Source organism: Grammomys surdaster, unplaced genomic scaffold (assembly GCF_004785775.1).
Source record: "Grammomys surdaster isolate TR1022 unplaced genomic scaffold, NIH_TR_1.0 338, whole genome shotgun sequence".
NCBI lineage: Eukaryota > Metazoa > Chordata > Mammalia > Rodentia > Muridae > Grammomys > Grammomys surdaster.
This window is the reverse complement of record NW_021604757.1, coordinates 3611254-3622861: the sequence shown is the minus strand read 5'-3', so window position 1 is coordinate 3622861 and position 11608 is coordinate 3611254.

Genomic DNA, 11608 nt, shown 5'->3' with positions numbered 1-11608 from the left:
TCTCTCTCTCTCTCTCTCTCTCTCTCTCTCTCTCTCTCTCTCTCTCTCTCTCTCTCTGCCTTTGGACCACTGGATCAGGATGTAGGGATATAGTTCTCAGCTACTTTTCCAGTGCTGTGCATGAGTGCCACCATGCCCTCATCATGATGATGATGGACTACCCTTCTGAAAGTGTAAGCAAGTCCTCAATTAAATGTTTTCCTTCATAAGAGTTGCCTTGGTCGTGGTGTTTCTTCACAGCAACAGAACAGCGACTAAGACAGGGGTGGAAAGACCTGCATTTCTATTTTTAAATTATGTTCATCTATTGACCCCTGTGTATCTTATTTCTGACACAGCTCAAGTGTGATCAAGAAAAACCTGCAAGAGTCAGTTCTCTCCTTCCATCAGAGGGGTCCTGGGGGTCAAACTCAGATTGTCAGGTTTGACAGCAAGTACCTTTACCTACTGCATCTTTTAAAATTTTTTTTTGATGTGTATAGGTATTTTGCTTGCATGTGTCTCCACTCACAACCTGAGTGCCTGGTATCCTTAGAGGCCAGAAGAGAGAACATCAGGTCCCTTAGAACTGGAGCTACAGCAGGTTGTGAGCAACAGTGTATGTGTTGAAAATTAAACCAGGGGCCTCTGGAAGAGCAACCAGTGTTCTTAACCACTGAGCCCTTTTGGCAACCCTTTTTATTTATTTATTTGTGTGTGTGTGTGTGTGTGTGTGTGTGTGTGTGTGTGTGTTGGGGACTGTGCTTGCTTATTTTGGAGATACAGTCTTATTTCTTGTCTCAGGCCTGGAGCTTGCTATGTACACCTGACTAGCCCTGAACTCATGATCTTTCTACTTCTGCCTGCCAAGTACTAGAACTACAGCATCAGGCATGTGCCACTACACCCAATCCTCATCTTCTAAACAGTAAAATGTACTCATCAAGTTTTGAAATAATTTTTGGATTTTTATCATAAAGGCCTTTTCTCACTCTGAAAAAATTTTAGGAAACAAGTTAAATTTCATTTGTTTTTTATGTGTATGGGTGTTTTGCCTGCAGGTATGTCTGTGTACTGAGATGCCAAATCTTTTAAATTCAGATTTCATTTTAGATAACCTAAGTTTAAACTCAGGTAGACTAACAGGCTGGTACCTAGCATTAGTTTCCAAGTTGCCCCCCAACAAAACCTCAGCCCAGCTCTAGCCTCTAGGCTAATCCCCAACAAGACCAGAGTTTCCAGGCTACACCCTCAACAAGACCAGTGTCTCCAGGTTATTGTCCCAACAAACCTGCACCCCCAGGTTACAAGCCCACCCCCTGCCTAACGACCACCAATGCAGAGGAGAGCAGAAGTTAAGTTTATGATATGACCCCCAGCACCAGCCAATTATGTTAAAGGCCACAGTAGCTTTCCAATTAGATGCTTACACACATACTCCCTGCTTGCTGCTTACTATAAAGCCTTGCCCCAATAGAAATTTGGGGCTCCACCACCACCAAAACCGTCCTGTGTGATGGTGGTGTATGGGGGGGGGCAAGCTAGCTCAAATAGAATAAAGACCCTGCTGCGAGTTGCATCAGATCAGCTCCTGTGTATGTGTTTTGAGGCTCACTAACATTTCCCTGGCACAACAGTACAACTTCTATGCAACCAAGGGGCTGGATGAGGGAGTTTGATCCCCTGAAACTAGAGTTACAGAGAGTATGAGCTACCATGTTGTGTTGGAAACCAAACTCAAGCCCTCTGCAAAAGCAACCGGTGTTCCTAATCTCTGAGCCATCTCCCTGGTTCTACTCTGAATTTTTTTTTTAAATAACTTGATGCCTACTGGGCGGTGTAGCAGGCACATGCCTTTAATCCCAGCACTTGAGAGGCAGAGGCTGGTAAATCTCTTGAGTTTATGGTCAGCCTGGTCTACAGAGCAAGTTCCAGGACATCCAGGACTACACAGAAAATCCCTGTCTTGAAAAAAACAAAAGCAAAAAAGCAAACAAGCAAAAAAAGAAAAGTAACCTTTTTTATTTGTGTGTTGACAGAGTCTCATTGCACAGCAATAATGGCCTTGAACTCGGGCTCATTCTCAGCCTCGTAAATGCTGCAATTACAAGTGTGAGCCAGCATGTCCAGTTCCATGTATTTGTTTGTTTGTTTGTTTGTTTTTACTTCATGTGTCAGTGTTTTGCCTGTGTAAACAGTATGCATGCAATACCTGTGGAGGTCAGAAGAGGGCGTCAGTGGATCCCCTGGAACTGGATCACAGACAACTATGAGCTGCCATATGGATAACCGGAATTGAACCTAGGTCCACTGCAAAAGCAGTAAGGGCCACCCAGCTCTTAATTTTGAAGTGAAAGCAATAACTAGCCATTCACTTTAGAGAGTTTGGGTAAATATAAAAACTTGGAGAAAGTAGTTTCCTGAGAGATTTTAAAGTGCTGAGCAAAAGTGGTTATGAGTGAGCTTGAATCTGGAATTGCTTTTCAGGCTTCCTGTTTGCAGCATGATCTCTTGCTTCCCACACATGCTGAACCAGATATCATCCAACATGCAGTGTTTATGAAGGCTAACAGGTGTTGGCATTGCCCCCTGGGATCTTCAGAACTGAGCCAAGGGTCCTTCCTTTATAGTCCTTATTTTATATGTATTTATTGTTTATTTATTTATTGCAAGGGGGTCACACACATGCTACAGTATGCATGTAGAGGCAAAGGTCACCTTGTGGATTCTGTTCTCTCCTTCCACTATGGATTCTGAGGATCAAACTAAGCCAACCAGAGCTTTTCCCTGTGAGCCATCTCATCAGCTCTATGTTGATTTTTTAAACTTATGTGTCAGTAGATTCTGTTCTCTATAGATTTCACTTTGTATTGAATACGAGGTATTATAAATATTTGCCATGAAGTCTAGACGGCACCTAAGCACATTATGATCAGGTTTACCCCATTCTTCCAGACCTTTTGCCAACATCCCTGAAATTTTGGGAGTGTTTTTTATTTGTTTATTTCTTTTTTAGAGTTTGAGGATAGGACTAAGAAGATGTCTTAGTTGATAAGAGCGCTTGACTTCAAGTTAAAGACAGTGTTATAGAGTTTAAGAGAAAAACAACACAGCAGGCAAGCCAGAAATGCCAGAACTGTTGTTAGGAAAGAGATGGCGGAGAGAAGATAGAAAGCCGGGTCTTTCTGAGTTAAGGTCTGACGTATAGGTTCAGCGATGGAGGTGGGCAAGCAGCAGAATGATGGGAGTGGCCAGAGGGCTTCAGAACCAGAGACAGTCCTGACCGTATCAAACCATGCAAAGGTGTAGCTGGACTTTGGCCTCTTTATGGGTTCTTTTTTCTTCTACCCTTTCAATTCCCCTAACACTAGGCAGGAGAGAAAAAAGGATAGAGAGGAAAGGGGGTGACGTATTATTTAGATTACTTTCTGTTATTTTGGGGTATCAAGTTCCTTGGGGCAAGTTTGATCTTCATCATCAGGATATCTAATTTCTTCTTCTTCTTCTTCTTCTTCTTCTTCTCCTTCTCCTTCTCCTTCTCCTTCTCCTTCTCCTTCTCCTTCTTCTTCTTCTTCTCTCCCTCCTCTTCCTCCTCCTTCTTCTCTGCCTCCTCCTCCTTCTTTCTTCGTCTTAACAAACCTTGATCAACAGCAAACAACCAACAACCAACAACCCAGCCCGCCTCTCAGGGCCCTAGCATTTATATACCCTTTAAAGAGTCCCCAGAATTCCAAATGTCACACAGTTGCACAAGGCAATCATAGTCAGCTACTGTGGACACTCTGCAGCCCCGTATCCCCACCTTGGATTAAAATGAAAACATATTCTTATAATATTTCTGTGTTTTTTTAAAAGAAACCAAAATGCCAAAATTGTCACTGCACAGAGGCCAGCATCCAGAAGAAAAAGATGGAAATTAGAATGCAAAACAGGCAGGCTTAGCAGAGGGAAGCGCTATAAATTACTGCAGAGCCCTTAAATGTCATTCGTTTCTCTCTCTCTCTCTCTCTCTCTCTCTCTCTCTCTCACACACACACACACACATATGCGCACACACATGTGAGACAACCACATGAGCACACACAGACACATACATGGACTCATGCACACAGACGGACATACTAGCACACACAGATACAAGGTCTAATATAGCTCTGGCTGGCTAGAAGACCTTGAACTTTGGTCCTCCTGTCTCTACTTCCAAGTGCCAGGATTAAAAGCATAGCAAGCATATCTGGCATATGCAGTGCTGGAGATCAAACCCAGTGCTTTATGTGGGCTAGGGAAGCATCCTACCAACTAAGCTACACCTCCAGCCTGACACACCAGTACTATTATTTGTTTTTGTTTTTTTCCTTTTTCTATAGTGGTAGAGATCAAATCACAGCCTCACACATATGAATCACACACTCTTTCATTGAGCTACATCCCCAGCCCTATTCATTTTTCAAACAGACCTTACACTACTGACAGCCAGCATACACTGAACATATAACATGCCAGGCTCTGGACTAAGTAGTTTAGAACCAAGTATGTCTGTGACTGCTTGTCACAAGTCAGTGAGGCTTATGTATTTTGAGGGGAGGAGTTTAAGTCAGAGTTTTATGTAGTCCAGGTTGGCTTCAAACTTACTATGTCCCAAAAGCTGGCCTTCAACTCACGATCTTTCTGCTTCTATCACCCAAGTACTGATATAACAGGCTGGAGCCACTAAGTTTAGCCACTAAGCTCCATTTTAGAGGTGTGGAAACTGAGTGCACACTGAGAGTACACAATTAGCCATGGAGCTGGCTCAAATCAGAGCATTTGAATGCTAGCTACAGCTTGCCACCATGTTTCCTTTTCCAACTGAGGCTACAGGTGGCACTCTATTTTCTGCCCAGCCTGCTGTCCTCTGTAAGCAGTGAGCACTCAACCACTGAGCAATCTTTCCAGCCCCCTCCACCATGATTCTTTATTGTTTCCCTGAGATCGTTACCTGGTGGTCCCTGGTCCTTCTATTGTTCCATGACAGAGTCTGCCACAGCCTTCACGGCTGTATTTAGATGTCACCTCTTTTTTTTTTTTTTAAAGATTTATTTATTTATTTATTATATATGAATACACTGTAGCTGTCTTCAGACACACCAGAAGAGGGCATCAGATCTCATTACAGATGGTTGTGAGCCACCATGTGGTTGCTGGGATTTGAACTCAGGACCTCTGGAAGTGCAGTCAGTGCTCTTAACCACTGAGCCATCTCTCCAGCCCCTAGATGTCACCTCTTTCACTAAGCTTCCTTGAGTCTCTCCACATAGGGAGCTCCTTTGCCTACTATTCACCTTGCAGTGTATCTGTGGCATTTATTTGTAACTGCTCTTTTAAGAGTGGATTGAATGAGGTGTGATAGCACACACCTATACTCTCAACACTTAAGAAGCTGATACAGGGGTATGGATAGCTAGGTTGAGTTCAAGGCCAGCCTGGAAACCCTGAGCTCCTCAGTTATCTGCCATTTCATGCTTCTCTTTACTCCTCTCCTCCTCATCCAGAGGTTACTAGGCTAGGCTGAGGATTGCATTTACATCTCAAGCTTTTCCTGGCAGGCACTTTCCTCAGTGAACACAAAAAAATCAATTCAACCCTGCATTGTCCCCTTACCAGTCAAAATCAAAATGCAATGTCCCAATCAGCAAAGGATCCTCCAGGTTGGCCAGACCTCGGTTTGTCCTGAAGGCTTCTTCACTCATACCAGGGCAAAGTCAATCTGGATAGACAAAACAACCTGAACAGTTGAACAAGGACCTTATTTTTAAAAAAGAAAAAAAAACACTTTGCCTAGCCATATGAGTGAGATCCTTGGTTTTATCTTGATAGCCAGGCAGTAGTGGCCCATGCCTTTAGTCCCAGCACTTGGGAAGCAGAGGCAGGTGGATCTCTGTGATGTCAGGGTCAGCCTGGTCTACAGAGATAATTCCAGGACAACCAGGGCTACAAATAAAACCACAAGAGAAAGAGAGAAAAAGGGAGGTCATTTTAGTGTTGTGCTGAGACCAGACTCCACCTCAGGCCCCCGAGGTCTGGAGAGCTCACATGGGAACTGCTGCACTACAACATCTGGGGCACTGAGAGTCCCAACACTGAACAGAAGGAAAGGATGAAACCTCACCTGGACTACTGCCTCATTCTCTAAACTATTGACTACAACTACCCATTCTCTAAACTAACTCCTAGCCACCCATTCTCTAAACTACTAACTACCCATTCTCTAAACTACTGCCCCATTCTCTAAACTAGGCATTAACCAGGCTGCATAGCGACAGGGACACAAGTGTTCCTTGCGGAAGCTCTGTAGAGGAAGGGACGACATGCAGAATGGAAGAAGCCCAAGGGATGGTCTGATGTGCTCACCAGGTTGGTCAGCTGATCGAGCACCTCATTGATTTGCTGGCTGTATACCAGCCCAATGTGGGACTTTCCCATTAGACGCCGTACTTTCTTCCTGATGTCATTCTTGTTCACCTGTAAAGCCAAGACACGAGTCTTAATAGGGATCTGCTCTCTTCCTGTGCGTGTGCGTGTGCGTGTGTGTGTGTGTGTGTGTGTGTGTTTGAATTTTAGAGGACAATTTTCAGAGTAAATCCTTTCTTCTACTATGTGGGTCCCAGGGATAAACTTCAGATAAACCTCAAGCTTGGTGACAAGTGCCTTTACCTGCTGAGCCATCTTACTGGCCCACCATACTTGCTGGATATCAAACTATATGCACTTTGCTACAAAAGTACACCTTATCCCTGAACTCATGAGGTGCAGTAACGAAACCAAAATAGCCATTCCATGGATGAAAAGAGGGGAAGTTTATTCCGATCTGCCAAGCTGTCTCCTGGAAAAGTAGAGGCATGACAGGGGTGGGGGTGGGTGACGATGAGGGCGCAGGAGTTTCCTTTGGACCTGACAATCCCCTCTGTACTGTTTCCCGCTGTGTGGCTTCCATCTAAATTTAATTTTTAAACAGGGATGCCATATTTTCATTTTGCTTTGGACCTTATGTAGTTATGCAGCTGGCCCTAACTAGGTCTGTAGGTCACAACATCTACACGGGGCTGTTAGGACATATAACGCTGTGGTGACTGGATTAAGGGGGACCTGGCAGGCCCCTGCCAAGTGCCCCCTGAGGAGTCATGCCATGCCACAGACCTGATATAAGGGAGGGAAGCAGACATCTGGAAAGGGGAAGAGGCAGAGTAGTAGGGGACAGAGAAGACAAAGACCAAGAGAGCCATAGCCAGGCAGTGGTGGTGCACACCTTTAATTCCAGCACTTGGGATGCATAGGCAGGTAGATTTCTGAGTTCGAGGCCAGCCTGGTCTACAAAGTGAGTTCCAGGACAGCAGAGATATACAGAGAAACTCTGTCTTAAAAAAAAAAACGAGAGAGAGAGGAGGGGGCTGTCCAGGAACAGTTTGGGGGGAGGGAGACATGGGGGAAGAGAAAAGAGAAGGGGGTGCTGGAGTAACAAGCAGTCCTCTTATAGCTAGCTGTCAGGCCACACCTAGTGGCAGCACAGGTAGTAATGACTGTACGTGATGATGCAAGACCTTCCATGAGTCTTTGGCTTTCTTAGGATGAGATGGCTGGGCTCCAAATGGGGCAGTTTCAAAAAAGAAAGATCCTTGCCGGGCAGTGGTGGCGCACACCTTTAATCCCAGCACTTGGGAGGCAGAGACGGGCAGATTTCTGAGTTCGAGGCCAGCCTGGTCTACAGAGTGAGTTCCAGGACAGCCAAGGCTACACAGAGAAACCCTGTCTCGAAAAGCCAAAACAAACAAACAAACAAAAACAAAAAAGAAAAAGAAAAAAGAAAGATCCAGGCAGGCGCAGCCCTTTCTTTTATTACTGACTTCGACTCCTTTTTATTGGGCATGGCAATGTCATTAGGGGCAAGCAGGGAACAGGAGATGCCTTTGGAGAATAGTTTGCCACATCCAGTTAAGAGTGGGTCACCTTCCCGCTCGCTCGCATGAAGATGAGGTCCAGGGCTTCAGTTCTGCCATCTAGCTGACCTTAGAGCCTTTGGGCTTTTCTAGGAAACCAGCCAAGCTAAACTTGGGGACTTGAGCTTCTTAGCCACTCTCAGGTTTTCCTGCTTCTAGTCACCAGGTACCCAAAGGACAGGCACCTATGTGGGCCATAGGACAGGAGCATGACTCAGGAGCCCTACCTGTTTGCTCCCCTGGAGCTCTGCAATCTGCTAGGGAGACAGAGGCTCTGCATCCTGACATCTGTTTCTCCTGCCGGCATCTCTGCTTGACTGACGGTCCTCCTCTTTCGTTTCTCCCTGGGGCGTGTTGTCGTCTTTCTCATTAACTTCCCCCTCAACTCGCAGCAAGGTCCCTAGACTCCTGAGCTTTGCTAATTCTCCTTAATCCTTTGGCAAGCCAAAAAGCTAATTAAATTGTGAGCTTGTGTAGCCGTGTTCTCTGACAGCCACGGAGTCTCTCTTCTAACCTCCCCCATTACTTCTCCCTTTTCTTGTGTAGTCCAATCTCTTCTAGAGGCAGCCACGTTCTTTCCCCCATAGGCTTACCTCTTCTGTCCCTTCTCTTTCTTCTTTTGTCTCTTTGCATTTGCACATGCAGCTCCCCCCCCCAACTGCACTGTGCCTCCCCCACACCCTCGCTCATATCAGATTCTTACCTTTAATTGGGTCCCACCTCCGAATCCCCATCTACACCCACTCACCAAGGCGGAGCCCTTGTCACCCTTGTCATCATGTAGACATAGTTTCTTGCATGACACCTCCGATCCCCCACCACAGCTGAAAATGCTCCCTCTTTGAGGTCCCACAGCACTTTGTGACTCTGTTCTGGCACTGAGCACTTCTGGTCCACACCCTACTGACCCACTAAAGGATTCTCTCTCTCTCTCTCTCTCTCTCTCTCTCTCTCTCTCTCTCTCTCTCCAGGGTTTCTTTACGAAACAGTCCTGGCTGTCCTTGAGCTCCCTTTGTAGAAAATGCTGGGCTCCAACTCACAGAGATCTGACTGCCTCTGCCTTCCCCACCACTGCCTGACAAGGGTTGTCTCCTCCAGGCAAGGTTTGAAGCTCATTCATCTAAGCATCTTCCTGGGTAAAAGAAGCTCTACCTCTCAGCATTTCACTGTCAAAGTGGCAACTGTCCTTCAAGTGCACATTCCAAGATGGAAAGAAAAGGAGGAGGGCACTGTGGCCCTGCCAGCTGAGTCGGTCCCTTCAGAGCATTGACTCACACAAAGCACGAAGGACCACCCTTTCAGTCGCCACCCAGGTTTCATACCTAGAACTCACAAAGGGAAGGAGAGACCCAGCTCCTTCGAGTTGTCCTCTGACCTCCACATTTGCACCTCAACACACACATTCATGTACTCATACGCACAAACACACTCGAGCATACACACGAGATGTAAAAAGATTAAACAAACAGATAAAAGCACTTTCTAGGTGCTGCCATGGATTTACATGCCTACAGTCTCAGCATTTGGAGACTAAAGGCAGGTCAATCAGGAGTCCAAGGTTATCCTCAATTACATGGAGAGTTCGAGGCTAATCTGGGCTACAAGAGATTCCGTATAAAAAAGGTAAATGAGGAAATAAAGTCTTACTAAGGGTTATATTGTTGTGATGAAACACCATGACCAAAAGCAAGTTGGAAAGAAGTTTGCCTGCACTTCCACATCACTGTTCATCATTGAAGGAAGTCAGGACAGGAACTCAAACAAAGAAGGAACCTGGAGGCAGGAGCTGATGCAGAGGCCGTAGAGGAGTGCTGCTTACTGGCTTGCTCCTCATGGCTTGCTCAGCCTGCTTTCTTACAGAACTCAGGACCATCCCAGGGATATCCTCAACCAAAATAGGCTGTTTTCTCCCACATCAATCACTAATTAAGAAAGTGCCCTACAAGCTTGCTTGCAGCCAGATCTTGTGGGAACATTTTCTCAACTGAGGCTCCCTCCTCTCCAATGACTCTAGCTTGTGTCAAGTTGACATAAAAGTAGCCAGGACACAAAGTTACTTTCTCCCACAATGACATCTGCTTACATCACTTTCACTGTTTTAGCTGCAAAAGAGGCTGGACTCACTGTTTCCCCCAGGCAGGACAGCATCCTCCCCATTGCACCCACCCCGCTCCACCCCAGATAACAAAGTCTAGAGAAGACCAGAGTAAAGGAGGCCACAGCCCTGTGTGAAGCAATGGGTTCTGGAGCCAGACCCCATGCATTAAATTCTTTATCCCTCATTTGTAAGATTAGTTTAGTGCTATCTGTTTTTGAGGGTGGTCGGAAAAGTAAATGGGATAATGGCTATGAAAGGCATCTAACCCAATCCCAGACAGACACTAATTACTCAGTCTGGCTCTCCTGCAGGCAGACCCTGTGCCAAGAATTTGGACTCAGAGGCTGGAGAGGCGACTCTGAGGTTAAAGCACATGCAGAGTTCAGTTCCCAGCACCGACATGAGGCAGTGCCTGTAATTTCAGCTCCATAGAACTGGATGCCCTCTTCTGACCTCTGTGGGTACCTTCATGCATGTACACACACACAAACACACACACACAGAGAGAGAGAGAGAGAGAGAGAGAGAGAGACAGAGAGAGACAGAGAGAGAGAGACAGAGAGAGAGATAGAGAGAGACAGAGAGACAGAGATAGAGAGACAGAGAGAGACAGAGAGAGACAGAGAAAGAGGGAGGGAGGGAGTGAGAGAGGGCTAATATTTTTCAAAACCTACTTTAATAAGGCTTTTTAAACACTTCAACCTGCCTTTTAGCCCACAACCTACCAGAGGAAGGAGGAAAAGAAAGGTAAATAGAAAATGGAGGGCTGGAGAGATGACTCAGTGGTTAAGAGCACCAACTGCTCTTCCAGAGGTCCTGAGTTCAGTTCTGGTAACCACATGGTGGCTCACAACCATCTGTAATGGGATCCAATACCCTCTTCTGGTGTGTCTGAAGACATCTCCAGTGTATTTATATAAATAAAATGAAAGAAGGAAAGAAAGAAAGAAAGAAAGAAAGAAAGAGAGAAAGAAAGAAAGAAAGAAAGAAAGAGAAAGAAGAGAGAAAGAAAGAAAGAAAGAAAGAAAGAAAGAAAGAAAGAAAGGAAGGAAGAAAGAAAGGAAGGAAGGAAGGAAAAAAGAAAGAAAATGGAGGTTATGAACTTGTTTAGAAATAGTTCTTTGGGGGAGATTCCAATCTTGGTTGTCAGCAGTCCAGTCCACTAGCAATACGCCAAACACAAATCGGCAGTGGCTTAATCCAGAGGAAACTTTGAGGCTCTGCTGTTGGGCACGGGTCCGATGAAGCAGCAACAAGCAGCCAGAACACCACCAGAGGTTCTTTGGTGCATTTCTCTCTGTGAAGTCACAACAAATGAAGATCAGCAAAGAAAGCAAGGCAAATCAAGGGCACAGCTTTGTCTGCTGTCTGTTGGGTTATACTCACACTCTTTCCAAACATCGAGCGTTCTCTCAAGCACTGCTCCAGCAAAACATGCCCTTTCACCAGACAGCTTCCAGAAAAACATCACATGACACAATTGCGTCTCTAGAAATTTCTGCTGAGAAGAGAGAGAGGGAGAGAAAGAGAGAGAGAGAGAGGGAGGGAGGGAGGGAGA